The sequence below is a fragment of the Nelumbo nucifera genome, chromosome 1 (assembly GCF_055504915.1).
Source record: "Nelumbo nucifera cultivar China Antique chromosome 1, China Antique-T2T, whole genome shotgun sequence".
NCBI classification, from domain to species: domain Eukaryota; kingdom Viridiplantae; phylum Streptophyta; class Magnoliopsida; order Proteales; family Nelumbonaceae; genus Nelumbo; species Nelumbo nucifera.
The window spans coordinates 8,409,385-8,423,028 of record NC_142649.1 but is presented as its reverse complement, the minus strand read 5'-3'; positions in this window follow the sequence as shown (position 1 = coordinate 8,423,028).

Genomic DNA, 13,644 nt, shown 5'->3' with positions numbered 1-13,644 from the left:
TCAATCTCCAGCATGATCCTTGCATCACCATGTATCAATTGATACCATTGCACTCCCATTTTTTTTATTCACTTATTCCTTGGTTAATGAATAATAACATTGTTGCATTTAGTTAATCTTAAACTCATTAGTCCGATTCCCTCTCCATGATTAGGATCTCAGTTCTCTAATTCTGTTCACCATTTTATTGTTGGCATCATTTAAAGCACATGTTGATTACTCACTCATCCAGCCCAATTTCTTTTCCACATTTTCACAATATACCTCACCTTATTCTAAGATAAGGATTCTCCATAGAAATTCACACATGGTTTTATGCATTACAATCACATTTAGAACATTAGGATACATCCAGAAAGCTGTATTATAGCCATTAATTAATTAATGTTTAAGGGAGTGTAGGGACATGTTATTTACCACAATTGCAATGATAATAAAGGTACTAAAACAATACTACAAAGACACTCGCTACGAGTTTACAATTAGGCATGAACTTGTGATGAGTACAAAGCTATCATAGATTTGCAATGAGTTCAAAGCCAATATAGACCTGTGATGAGTTCAAAGCCACCACAAACCTATGACAAATTCGAGGTAACCACAAACCTACGATGAACTTAAATCCATTGCGAACCTACGATAAGCTCAAAGCTATCACAAATTGATGATGAATGAAAATACAATGACCACCTAGTATTGCTTGTGACAAGACACCTAGTAGGATTAAGGACACATTATACTAGCATTGACATCATCCATGCCACGTCAGTACAGAAGACCCGCAAAAAGTAACGTGAATTATGAGAATTCCTAAATGAAAGAAAATTTTGTCTTGGAGAGATTTCATAAGACACATGGCAAACCCTTTACAATGTTCTCTTGACAACTAACACCGAATCAAAGGCATCATTTCAAAATGGGAATCAAATTCTTTTGGCTCATTCCTTTTAGGACCCTGGGATTTTTCCTTATAAATGGAGGCATGAATCATAACGAATGCAAGACTCTATCGATAGAAGCTCTTAACCTACCCTTGCTTCCAGCCTTCCTTAGTCCTTTAAAGAGACCACCACACTTAACCTTACCACACCACTCGCAGGGAGATTTTGCTCTTAGCCCTGAATTCCACTTGAATGTCCGGTCCATTTGACAAAACCACCACCCACCTAGGCATTTTTTCTATCATCGTTTCAGCAAGTGTTTTGTTCAATGTACTAAGCATAGTGCCATGCATCCATTTCTTGTTCTAATCCTCTTGTCATAACATACATAAATCTAACATTACAATTGTATCTACAGTAGCCTAAATTTTCCGTCTAGGCAATCCAGTTTATCATCTTTTTCTCTTTTAGGAAATCAAATCAATTCTTGCAAGTTCGTAACAAAGAATTTAAGGGCATTCAAACACATCACTTAGGTTCATGTATCCCATATTCATTCCAAATTCAATAGATTAATTCATTTGTTAGAAAATCATATCTTGCTTGCATTATTTATTACTAAATTATTCTCTCTTTAGTATTGCCATCTCTTTGTTATTACATGTTCCTTTTCTTAGTTAATAAGTTGAATAGTTAGAATTGTTATTCCTTTTGATTTCTAGTTTTAGTGTGTGTCATTTCTAATATAAAAAGACTATAAAATTATTAAATATCCCTTAGAACATTGGTGAAGTAGAGGTTGATTTAACTGGACACATATAGGATACCTAATACCTTCTTGTACCGTACCTTTGTCCCTAAACCCTAAGAATCTCTATCCCATTTGACAATAAATCATCAAGAAAACAAATTATTTTCCTTAAAAGATCTTAGATTTTCCTAAATTTCCATTTTCCAAAAATTTAGATAATAACTCCACTGGTTTTGGTAGCCACATAAACAAATGCACGGTTTATCTACATGATGATGAAAACCTTCCTTGTTACCCTCGACAATGAGGCTTTTCTTTAGTACAACCTTAATATCGAGCTGAAACTGTCTCTCAGTTGGGAGTAAATCAAATTTGCCTTCATCCAGGCCTACCATAGAACAAAGCCTGTCGACCAATTCCGTCAGAGTTGATGAAGTTAAGGCAAGGCGATGGAAAATCATTCCAAGCTTACTATTTGAGAATGTAGTGGATGGCCAAACCATGGCATTCCCGATGGGCTACTGAGAGGGATATTCATCGACGGGCTGAAAGAAGAGTTCCATAGACCTGGCAAAAAGTTGATCCAACCCGCGAATTCGATCCAACCCAATCTGATAAAACAGGATTAGGGTCTCATATTTAGTTACTTGAATGTGAGAATGACCCAATACGACCTAATCTGGAAAAAATTGGGTTGGGTCATCGGTCAACCTATTGACCCGATTGTCAAGTCTAATTTGGACTATTTATATATTGTTAAAAGTTTTTACTCTTTAATTTTTTCTATTTAGTCTTACTCTTTATTATTTACTCTTTCAATTGTTAAATGTTCAAATTTTTTATTTTATATTTGGAATTTTAAGGTTAATTCTTTTAATTTTGACATTTTTATATAGTTTTTCTTTATTTTTTTTTAAATTTCAGTTATTTTTTGAGTTGGCTCGAATTGACCCATGGATCAACCCTAACCCAAACATTTAGGGTTAGGGTCTAGCATTTGATAACCCAACCCGAAATTCAACCCGACCCAAAATCAACCCAAATGGTCTTGACCCAACCCGAACCCGACCCACCCAACCCAATTTCCAGGTCTAGTTCATTTGCAGGATTGGATCGTTCCCCAAAAACCCAACTCGTTGAGTGGTGAATTCAGGCTCACCTTAACGTGGGAATAGGCACTAGCTCCTGGACAATTAAAACATTTTTGGATTGTTCCCCAAAAATGGATTAACGTGGAAAAGGGCACTCGTTGAGTGATGCATTAAGTCCAAGGACTTTGAAAATTACAATATTTTAATTATGACAAAACTATTTGTAATTTAATTTTGGTTCCTTTCTTGGCTAATTTCTGTTCATTAAATAATTTAAATATAATTAAATTTCATTACAGTTTAAAATTTAATTATATTACTTTTAGGTTCAAATATAATTTAGATAATATTTTAAATACAATTTAAATTATAACTTACATTAACTAACAATTTAAAAAATTGTTAAATAACGAATTAATAAAAAATATTAATATTTCTTAATAAATACAGTACAATAATAAACACTATTAATTAATAAATATTGTAATTAATAATACCGCAATTACTGAAAATACTGTATTAATTAAAAGTACGGTTAATACTATTATTTAATAAATCACTATAATTATTTAATTACTGTTTTTTAATAACTACTGTAATTGTTAATACTATATTTTAATAAATTATATCTTACATTATATGAATTAATAAATACATTATTTAATACTGATTTTGAACAAATACTGTTAATTAATAAAATTAGTGTTAATTATTAAAAATATTGTAATTATTATTCATACTGTAAATTTTAAAATATAGTAATTATTATTAGTACTCCCTCCCCCTCCCTCTCTCTCTCTCTTAAATGTTTTTTAAATGTAATAATAACATGCATTAAAATAAGAGGCCTTGGAAAACCTAAAGGTTTCTCTCTCTAATAGTATGAAGCTTTATTAATCTAATCAAGATAAGCAATGATTACAATTTTATATTTTAAAACAAAAGAAAATAGGAGAAATGCAAAAAAAATTGAAAAAATAGATAAATAGCTTCTCTCAAAAAAGTAATTTTATTGGTTATATATTTTAATTTTTGCTAATTTATCATATTTATTAGAAATCATGTTAATCCATTTTTGGTAATTTCTTGGATATTTTTTTGTAATTATGAAAAAGTTGTTGGTATGTTATTTTTTGGTTATTTTCTTGGCTAATTTGTATTCATTAAATGTAATTTTTGTTATTTATAGCTGAAATGATATTTAAAATACAATTTAAATTATACTTACATTAATTAACAATTTAAAAAAAATTAATTAATGAATTAATAAAAAATATTAATATTTTTTAATAAATAAAATATTTTAATAAACATTGTTAACTGATGGAGGGCGATTTGGCCCGACCTCGTAGCATGAGGACATGTGGACATGACCTGGCATAAGTGACAACTCAACGTGACAGCCTGGCCATAACTCGGCGTAACGAACTCGCCGGAGCCCGGCCTGATAGCTCGGCGGACGAGGCAACTCGCCGGGAGATAACATCCAGCTCACCCCAAATTCTCTCCAAGGGTGGAGCGAGCCAAGCTCCCCCCAGCGAGGGGACCCGAGCTCCTCCCATTGAGCCCCGAGCTCTTCCTAAGAAGGGAACACCCCGACGCACGGGCTAAGTATCCCAGAGTGGAAACACTTCGGGTCAGCACCATTAACACTCCATACTTTGCCTAAGGCCCGCTTCAAGCATAAGTACCTCGGCACATCCCCAGCATCTCGGTGTAAGGTAGCTCGGTGCAAAGTAGCTCGGCAACCTATAGGAAAGATATGCCTGACAACAGTACCTACCGAATCTGGAGGTTGCGCCCACTTCTCTCGTTAGGCGGTGTCGTGCCTGCCATCTCTGAAAGGTGTCTCACGCCTGGCAGGTTCATACCCTGCAATGGCCGCTTGCACCCACCACCTCAGCACTGGCAGTAATGGCTGTGGCAGAGAGGCAAAGGCGGTTACGCCTGACTTGACAGAGGCGGTTACGCCTGATTTGATAGAGCTCCAGTATAAAAGATCCCTAACCCCTAGGGGTGAAGGTAATGGTATTTGCGCTATCTACACTCTTAGCTACTTGCATTCTCTATTTTCTTCTCAGAGATCTAACTTAAGCATCAGAGTGTTCCCGTCGGGCGAGCTCCCCGGGAATCCTTCACCATCTTCTTCACCTCAGGTACCGTCCGCCACCAGCTAGGAGCCAAGTCACCACCAGCTAGGAGTGACAGGATTGCGCAGCATCATTTGGCGCTGTCTGTGGGAAACGCTTCAAGAAGCCTTCCTTTGCTCAACTCTGCAACTTCCTGCAGAAACTCCAATGGCTTCCTCTAGCAACGCCGAATGAAGTGCCAACCGAAATACCTCCAGAGAACGACTTCAGCTCCCCTCCGTTTAAATTGGTAAGTTCACCCTGTATGGCCCGCATGCAGCTCATCAGATCTTTGAGCTGGTTCGTTCCAGCCACTGGGGGGAAAGAAGGCTTTGCGAAGGTTGCCTCTATCGGCGAAGGGAGTGGAGCAATCACCGGTGCCATGCATTGAGGTGCGCTCAAGGTAGGAACTCTATCCGCGGTGAGGAGCATGGTGAACTGACCCTAGCATCATAACTCACAAGCTTAATATTGATCTTGTAGTTAGGCCCGTTAGACAGAAGAAATGCAACTTAGCCCCAGAGCGATGGAGAGCAGTCGACGAAGAGGTCGGGAAGCTCCTCGCAGCCAACTTTATAAGAGAAGTCCATTACCCGAGCTGAGTGGGCAACCCCGTTCTAGTAAAAAAGGCTAATGGTAAATGGCGCATGTGCGTCGATTATACCGACCTGAACCGAGCTTGCCCAAAGGACTGTTTCTCACTCCCCAGGATCGACCATCTGGTGGATGCGACCTCAGGGCATGAGTTGCTGAGTTTCTTAGATGCCTATTCGGGCTACAACCAGATCAGGATGGACCCAGCTGACGAAGAAAAGACTGCCTTCATAACCGAGCTCGGCCTGTACTATTACAAGGTCATGCCCTTTGGATTAAAAAATGTCGGGGCAACCTTTTAGAGACTTGTAAATAAATTATTTGAGCCATTGATTGGTAGAAAGATAGAATGTTATGTAGACGACAAGGTTGTCAAAACCCAATTTTCGCATGAATTAATACAAGACTTGCACTCTATTTTTGAGATTTTGTGTAAGTTTAATATGAAGTTAAATCTGAGCAAGTGTGTCTTTGGTGTCACCTCGGGAAAATTCCTAGGGTACATCGTCAACCGGCATGGCATTGAGGCCAACTCGGATAAAATTAAAGCCATCCTGGATATGAGACCACCTCGGAAACTGAAGGATGCTCAGAGGCTGAATGGCCGAATAGTCGCTCTGAGCCGCTTCATGTCCAAGTCGGCAGATCACTGCCTGCCTTTCTTTAAGGCAATTAAAAGCAAGGGTTTTGAATGGACCGAAGAATACTAGCTCGCGTTCGACGAGCTCAAAATGTACCTCGCTAGTATACCGATCTTAACTCGGCCCGAGGAGGGTGATGTTTTAGAGCTGTACCTCTCGGAAAATGACGAGGTGGTCAGCTCGGTACTGATAAAAGAGGTAGATCGGGTCGAATGACCTATCTACTATATTAGCAAAGTGTTGCAAGGTGCAGAGATGAGATATCCAGAGATAGAAAAGCTGGCCTATGCACTAGTTATTGCAGCCCGGAAGCTCCGACCGTACTTCCAAGCTCACACTGTCATCGTCCTTACCAACAAACCTCTGAGGCAAGTTCTGCTCAAGCCCGAGGTCTCCGGTAGGCTGACAAAGTGGGCCATCGAGCTCAACAAGAATGATCTCCAATACAAACCGCGAAGCTATCAAGGCCCAAGCCTTAGCAGACTTCATCGCGGAATGCACTTTCAGCTCCGAAGTCCCAGGCCGGTCGAACACGACGCCCCCAACTCGGACGAGTCCGAAGTTCCTAGGCCGGTTGAGCTCGAGCACCGTGAAGTAGCAACCAATGCGGCATCTCTCCTAGTTAGGCCAAGCGAGAACTGGGATGAGGATCCCTGGATCCTTCACATAAATGGCTCATCAAACCAGTAGGGCAGCAGAGCTAGAATCATTTTGTATGGTCCAAGCAGTACAAAACTGGAGTACGCACTACGCTTCGAGTTTGCGACATCCAACAATGAGGCAGAATACGAGGCATTAATAGCCGGGCTGGCTCTAGCCAAGGAAGTGAAAGCCAAGCATATTGTCATCTGTAGTGATTCCTAGCTCGTGGTCAACCAAGTTACGGGTGAGTACGAAGCTCGCGAGCCAACCATGATCGCTTATTTGGGCAAAGTAAAAGAGGCTCTGCTCAACTTCTGGTCATACTTCATCCAGCGAATCCTGAGAGCAGAGAACGCTGAGGCCGATGCCCTATCCCGGTTAGCCAGCACCAGTGATAACACCATGAGGACCGTGTATATAGAGAACTTACCTTGGCCTAGCATTCTCAAGGGGGCAGAGGAGGTCGCTCCCATCGTTCAAGTAGAGTCGAGCTAGATCGATCCGCTCGTGAGCTTCCTGCTACACGGAACCCTCCCTATAGATCGTAATGTTGCTAGAAGGGTAGAGCGTCAAGCAGCCAAATACGTCATGATAGACGGACGGCTGTACCGAAGATCCTACACGCTCCCCTATCTGCGTTGCCTACGACCCTCTGAGGTTGAGCTCATCCTCCACGATACTCATGAGGGCCTATGCGGCGGACACTTGGGGGGCAGAGCTCTCGCCTAGAAAGCACTATGATAGGGGTATTACTGCCAATGATGAAGGCAGATGCGATCGAGCTCATCAGAAGATGTGGCAAGTGTCAGAAGCATGCCAACATCCACCACTAGCCTACCGCCGATCTGAAATATCTTACCAGCCCGTGGCCCTTCGCGTAGTAGGGGATCAACATACTCGGACAATTCCCACCAGCAATAGGGCAGAGAAAGTTCTTAGTGGTGGTAGTCGACTATTTTACTAAGTGGGTTGACGCTGAACCCCTCACAATGATCACAACTCGGAATGTGCAGAACTTCTTCTGGAAGAGTATAGTATGCCGTTTCGGACTACCCCGAGTAGTGATCTCCGATAATGGTAAACATTTCGAGGACATCAAATTCCAAAACTAGTGCAAGGACATAGGGATACAACAAAACTTCACCTTAGTAGCGCACCCCCAAGAAAACGGTAAGGCGGAAGTTACGAACAGAGCCATTCTCCACGGACTGAAGGCACGCCTGGACCGAGCTAGAGGACTATGGGCAGACAAGCTACCTAGTGTATTATGGGCTTATCAGACCACAGTGAAGACCGCGACAGGAGAAACTTCCTTCAACCTCACATATGGCACCGAAGCAGTCATCCTAGCCAAGATCAAGGTCCCCACATTATGCCTAGAAGCATATGACAATAAGGCAAACGAAGATGAACTATGCACCAACCTCGACCTACTTGATGAGGTATAGGACCTCACATACATAAGGACCGCGACCTACCAGCAGAGGGTAGCTCAGTACTATAATGCCATGGTCAAGAAGCGGAACCTCCGCGTCGGAGACCTGGTTCTTCGTAAAGTTATGGTACCTGAGCCTAGTGTTGGTAAGCTCGACCCAAATTGGGAGGGACCCTACCGAGTAAAGCGGGTACTCGGGGAAGAACATACGAGCTAGAAACCCTAGAAGGGAAGCAAGTACCTCGGGCATGGAATATTGTCAACTTGAGATAATATTCCCTATAATCACCGAGCTGAGTAGACTGTAAGTCGCTCTCCGAGCCTAAGGGCCAAAATGCCGAGCTAACAAAAGACCTCGACACAATAAGACCCAGTCGCCATTATGGCATGGGTGAACTCCAGAAGGGGGTAAACCAAGTTGCCCCCCAGAGCCTAGGGGCCTAAGTGCTGAGCTAACAATGACCTCGGCACCATAAGACCCAATCGCCTCTATGGCATGAGCGAACTCTAGGAGTGGACTATAAGTCACTCCCTCATCCTAAGGGACAAAATACCGAGCTAACTAAGGACCTCGGCACCATACAAGACCTAATCGCCTCGTCAACATAGGCAAGTATAATATCAAAGGCGCAAGCAGCTTGGGTTTGAACCCTACAAATGCATAGCTAGCCTCGATACACAATAGGTTGGACCCACGAGGGACAACCAACATCAATCTAAGTAACCCAGAAGTAGACAGGTCGGGCATACGCCCTACTATGTTGCTCACCTCGGTGTACGTTGTGAAGTCACCCCTACTAAGTACTGGAGTCAGTTCGGGGTGACGACAGTTGGGAAACCTTACTTCGGGCACTTAACTTTAATAGTTCGGGTAAAGCAATCACTTCGGCAAAAGAACATAACACTTAGCAAAAAAAGGGAAATTTCATTGATAAAAGTTTTGTACAAATGAGCTCAGTAAAAAAAAAAAAAACAAAAACTAAGACTGAGCTCGTAGGCTCAAGGTACAAAGTCACTTTGGGGGCTCGTTGCTAGGGGCTTTCTCAGAAGCTTCAGTCAGGTCGGCAACATCAACCTCCTCGTCTCCCTCCTCTTCGGAGTCTGGATCTTCCGTGGCTTGACGAGCTATGTCATTCGTGATCCGAGAGGTAGTGATGGCACTTGTGTCGAGGTCGGGATATGTGTGCCTTATCAGCCACTTGCTGAGTTTGAAACCCTTGCGGTAGCCCCCCCACCCCAACACGACATCAAACTTGTCTGACTCGACATAGTCCATTACAACCTTGACCTTGGTGTCCTCAATAGCTTGGTTGAAGATCTCGGTCTGCTCCTTGACCTCATCTCTCAGGCACACCACCTCGCGCTCCAGGGACACCTTATCTGCCTTAAGACTTTTTACCTCGAGCTCCAAGGCCTTCTTGTGTTTCACCCCGAGCTCCAAAGCCTCCTTTTCCACCTTAAGGGCATTCACCTCGCCCCTTAGCTCATCCCTCTCGCTAGCCAGCTCCTCCTTCTCTGCCATCAATGCCTCAATGACGTTCTTCTAAGCCCCGACATCGCTCTCCAGCCGATGGATTTGGCCGCGAGCTGCCCTCAAATTGGTGTGGGCTGCGCGAGCCAAGTCCTCGGCAACCAGAGCCCATTTGAGTAGCCTCTCGGACTGCAGGGTCAGGGCATGTACAACGGAGTTCACCTAATAAGAGGAGGTTGGTTAGCACCGGAGAGGTAGTAGCCACAAAAAAAAAAAAAAATTTACCACCATTGAGTGGGTGGCAGCTCGGGCTCCGAGCTGAGCAAAAGTGAGGTCAGCCCAGTCGGTGACCTCTTCGGCGTAGACAACCCCCTTACTCTTTCGAAGGCTGCACTGAGGGATCAGGATGCTCCGGGCTCCCTCTTGACTCCCCAAGCTGGAAATTGCTGTCTTGGTTGTGCGAATGGGCTTGGCGGGAGCTTCAGCTCCTGCATCAATGGCCTTGGTGGTGACCTCGGGCTCCACAACTGCCTTTGGAACAGGATCTGCCAACGTCTCGGGCTCCCAAGGTGGCAAGGTCTCCTCCAAGTTGATGATTGGAGGTACATCGGGGAGCTCAGGCTCAGAGGTAGGGGCCTGCGGAAGCTCGGGCTCCGAGGTGGGGGCCTGTGGAGGCTAGACGCGAGCCCTCTTGGCAGCTTTCTTCTTCCTCCTCTTCATGTGGCTAAAAAGCTTCTCCCCCTTAAGCTTTTCTGCTTCCATGGGACCTACAATAGAGCTCGGCATCAGTAAACTCAGAAAGTACAAGCCAAGTGACTAAGGTACTAAGGTACTAAGTAAGATGACCTACCCGAGCTTAAGCCGGCCTGGATGAGCTTCTTCTCAGCAATATAATCTTTGTAATTGAACCCGAGCTCCGCCCAGGACTGGAGCGTCTCCCTTGTCTCCTTGTCCAATATGACGCCGGGGTCCTGAATAGCTGCCCTCCAATGAGTGGGGAAGGGCCACCCTGCAGTGTTCCGGACTACAAAGTAGTCCTGCTTCCAGGCTGGGACTTTGCTAGGAAGCTTGTGTAGTAGCTTGAAACCCGGGTGAGGGGACAGGTAGTAGGCCCGCCTATGCTCGGGGAGAATGCTTGAAGCGCTCTTCTTTATTGACAGAATTGAACAAAAAATATCTAAGTCTAAAGGGAGGGCGTGATCAAAGTAGAGGGAAATGGTCCCGACCACATTACGAATGGAGTTCGGATGGAGCTGGTCTATTGTGACATTAAAGTGATTCAAAACCACCACGATAAGGGGATTGAGAGGAAGGCGGAGCCCGGCTATGCCCGGAAGATCACGATCTCGTCAGGACCGTGCTCCCACGGGAAGTTACCCGCGGGCAGACTGTAGGTGCACTCCCTAGGTAAGTTATACTGTTGGATGAGGTGTCAGAGCCTCTCCAAGATCATGATGGAAGGACCGAACCTATCCGACATCCGACCTCGGTGAGAGGTGGACGCCAGATTACCTGAGGTCATTCGCACCTCGTGAGACTGAACTTCGGTAGGGCCACCCTGAGCTGAGGTACCCACCTCGGGCTCATCTAGTTGACTATCAAAACTAGACATAAAGGGAGAAACGAACTAGAAGAAATATGGAAATTGAGAAAAGCTAAGGGGACTCACCAAGGAAAAGCAACCGAACTGGAGAAAATTGACCCGAGCTGAAGACCTTAGACACGAGCTCAAGACAAATGCTGAGAACTTATGGCAAGGGAAAAATGACCATGACCCCCACTATTTATAGCCGCTATGCTCGGGCATCAACGGTCAAGATCAAGATGATCTGACGACTCTCGAGAAAACCGGCTACGTGACCCCGAGGTGAAATCAGTTTAGCGCATTTTTTGACGTCCGCGGAGTCCATAATTCACCTAACGTCCGCACGTGAACTGTACACAGTTCGGGTTACCCTTGATTGAGCCGAGCAGCGAACTGGTCCGACCAATGGGTTATCTAGCTGGACGGCCTGGGCTACAGGTCAAATCCACCCGTCATCCCGTGAACTCCCCGCACTGGGTCAGGACCCTTAACACGGGGAGTGGGGGCAATTGATGGAGGGTGGTTTGACCCGACCTCATAGCATGGGGACACATGGACATGACCTGGCATAAGTGACAACTCAGTGTGACAGCTTGGCCATAACTCGACGTAATGAACTCGCTGGAGCCCGGCCTAACAGCTCGGCGGACGAGGCAACTCGTCGGGAGATAACATCCAGTTCACCCCGAATTCTCTCCAAGGGTGGAGCGAGCCGAGCTCCCCCCAGCGAGGGGACCCGAGCTCCTCCCATTGAGCCCCGAGCTCTTCCTAAGAAGGGAACACCCTGACCCACGACTAAGTATCCCGGAGTGGAAACACTTCGATTCAGCACCATTAACACTCAATACTTTGCCTAAGGCCTGCTTCAAGCATAAGTACCTTGGTGCATCCCTAGCATCTCAGTGTAAGGTAGCTCGGCAACCTACAAGAAAGATCTGCCTAACAACAGTACCTACCGAATCTGGAGGCTGTGCCCACTTCTCTCGTCAGGTGGTGTCGTGCCTACCATCTCTGAAAGGTGTCTCACGCCTGGCAGGTCCGTACCCTACAACGGCCGCCTGCGCGCACCACCTTAGCACTGGTAGTAACGGCTATGGCAGAGAGGCAGAGGCAGTTACGTTGACTTGACAGAGGCGGTTACGCCTGATTTGACAGAGCTCCAGTATAAAAGAGCCCCAACTCCCAGGGGTGAAGGTAATGGTATTTGCGCTATCTGCACTCATAGCTACTTGCATTCTCTATTTTCTTCTCTAAGATCTAACTTAAGCATTGGAGTGTTCCCGCCGGGCGAGCTCCCCGAGAATCCTTCACCATCTTCTTCTCCTCAGGTACTGTCCATCGCCAGCTAGGAGCCAAGTCACCGCCAGCTAGGAGTGACCGGATTGCGCAACATCATTAATCAATAAATACTGTAATTAATAATACTGAAATTATTGAAAATACTGTAAAATATTGATAGTTATTAATATTGTAATTATTAAAATTAATTTTAATTTATTAATAATACTGTAATTATTTAATTACTATCAATGAGTAAAAATTGTAGTTGTTAATATTGTTTTTAATAAATTTTAACTTATGTTATATTAATTAATAAATACATTATTTAATAATGTTTATGAATGAATATTGTTAATGACTTAAAATATTGTTAATTAATAAATATCTTATTTTTAACAAATTTGATTAATACTATTAATTAATAAAAATTCTATTAATTATTAAAAATATTGTAATTATTATTAATACTGGAAATTTTAAAATATAGTAATTATTATTGCTACTCCCTCCCTCCCTTTCTCTTTCTCTCTCTTAAATGTCTTTTTTAAATATAATAATGATATGCATTAAAATAAGAGGCCATTGAAAACCCAAATGTCTCTCTCTCTCATTATAATAGTGTGAAGCTTTATTGATCTAATTAATATAGGCAATTATTACTTTTTATATTTTAAAACAAAATAAAATAAAAATGCAAAAAAATGAGAAAATTAATTGATAGCTTCCCTCAAAGGAGAGACATGTTAACATATACATAAGCTGAAAACTAAGCTATAAAATCCGTACAAGTGATGGAGATGTAAAGGCATGCTTGAGAGCTTTCCATACAATTGATGTTGTGGTTAAGGCACAATTTTAGTCCAAGCTTGGCATGTTCTAGAAAGATGGCATGCGGTCTATGTGGGGAACAACACAAATGTATAGGTCGTGCCGGGCTTGGATTTCCAAACCCATGGGCTGGCATGGCATGGCATGACCGAGTGGGTTGTGCCATTTGTGGCCTGCATGCCGATATGGCCCGACACAGCCCAACCTGACCCATATATATATTAATATATATAATTTTTATTTTCAATTTTATTATACTATTTTATTGCAATTGTATTATAATTTTTTTAAATTCATTTTATTATTTCATATATA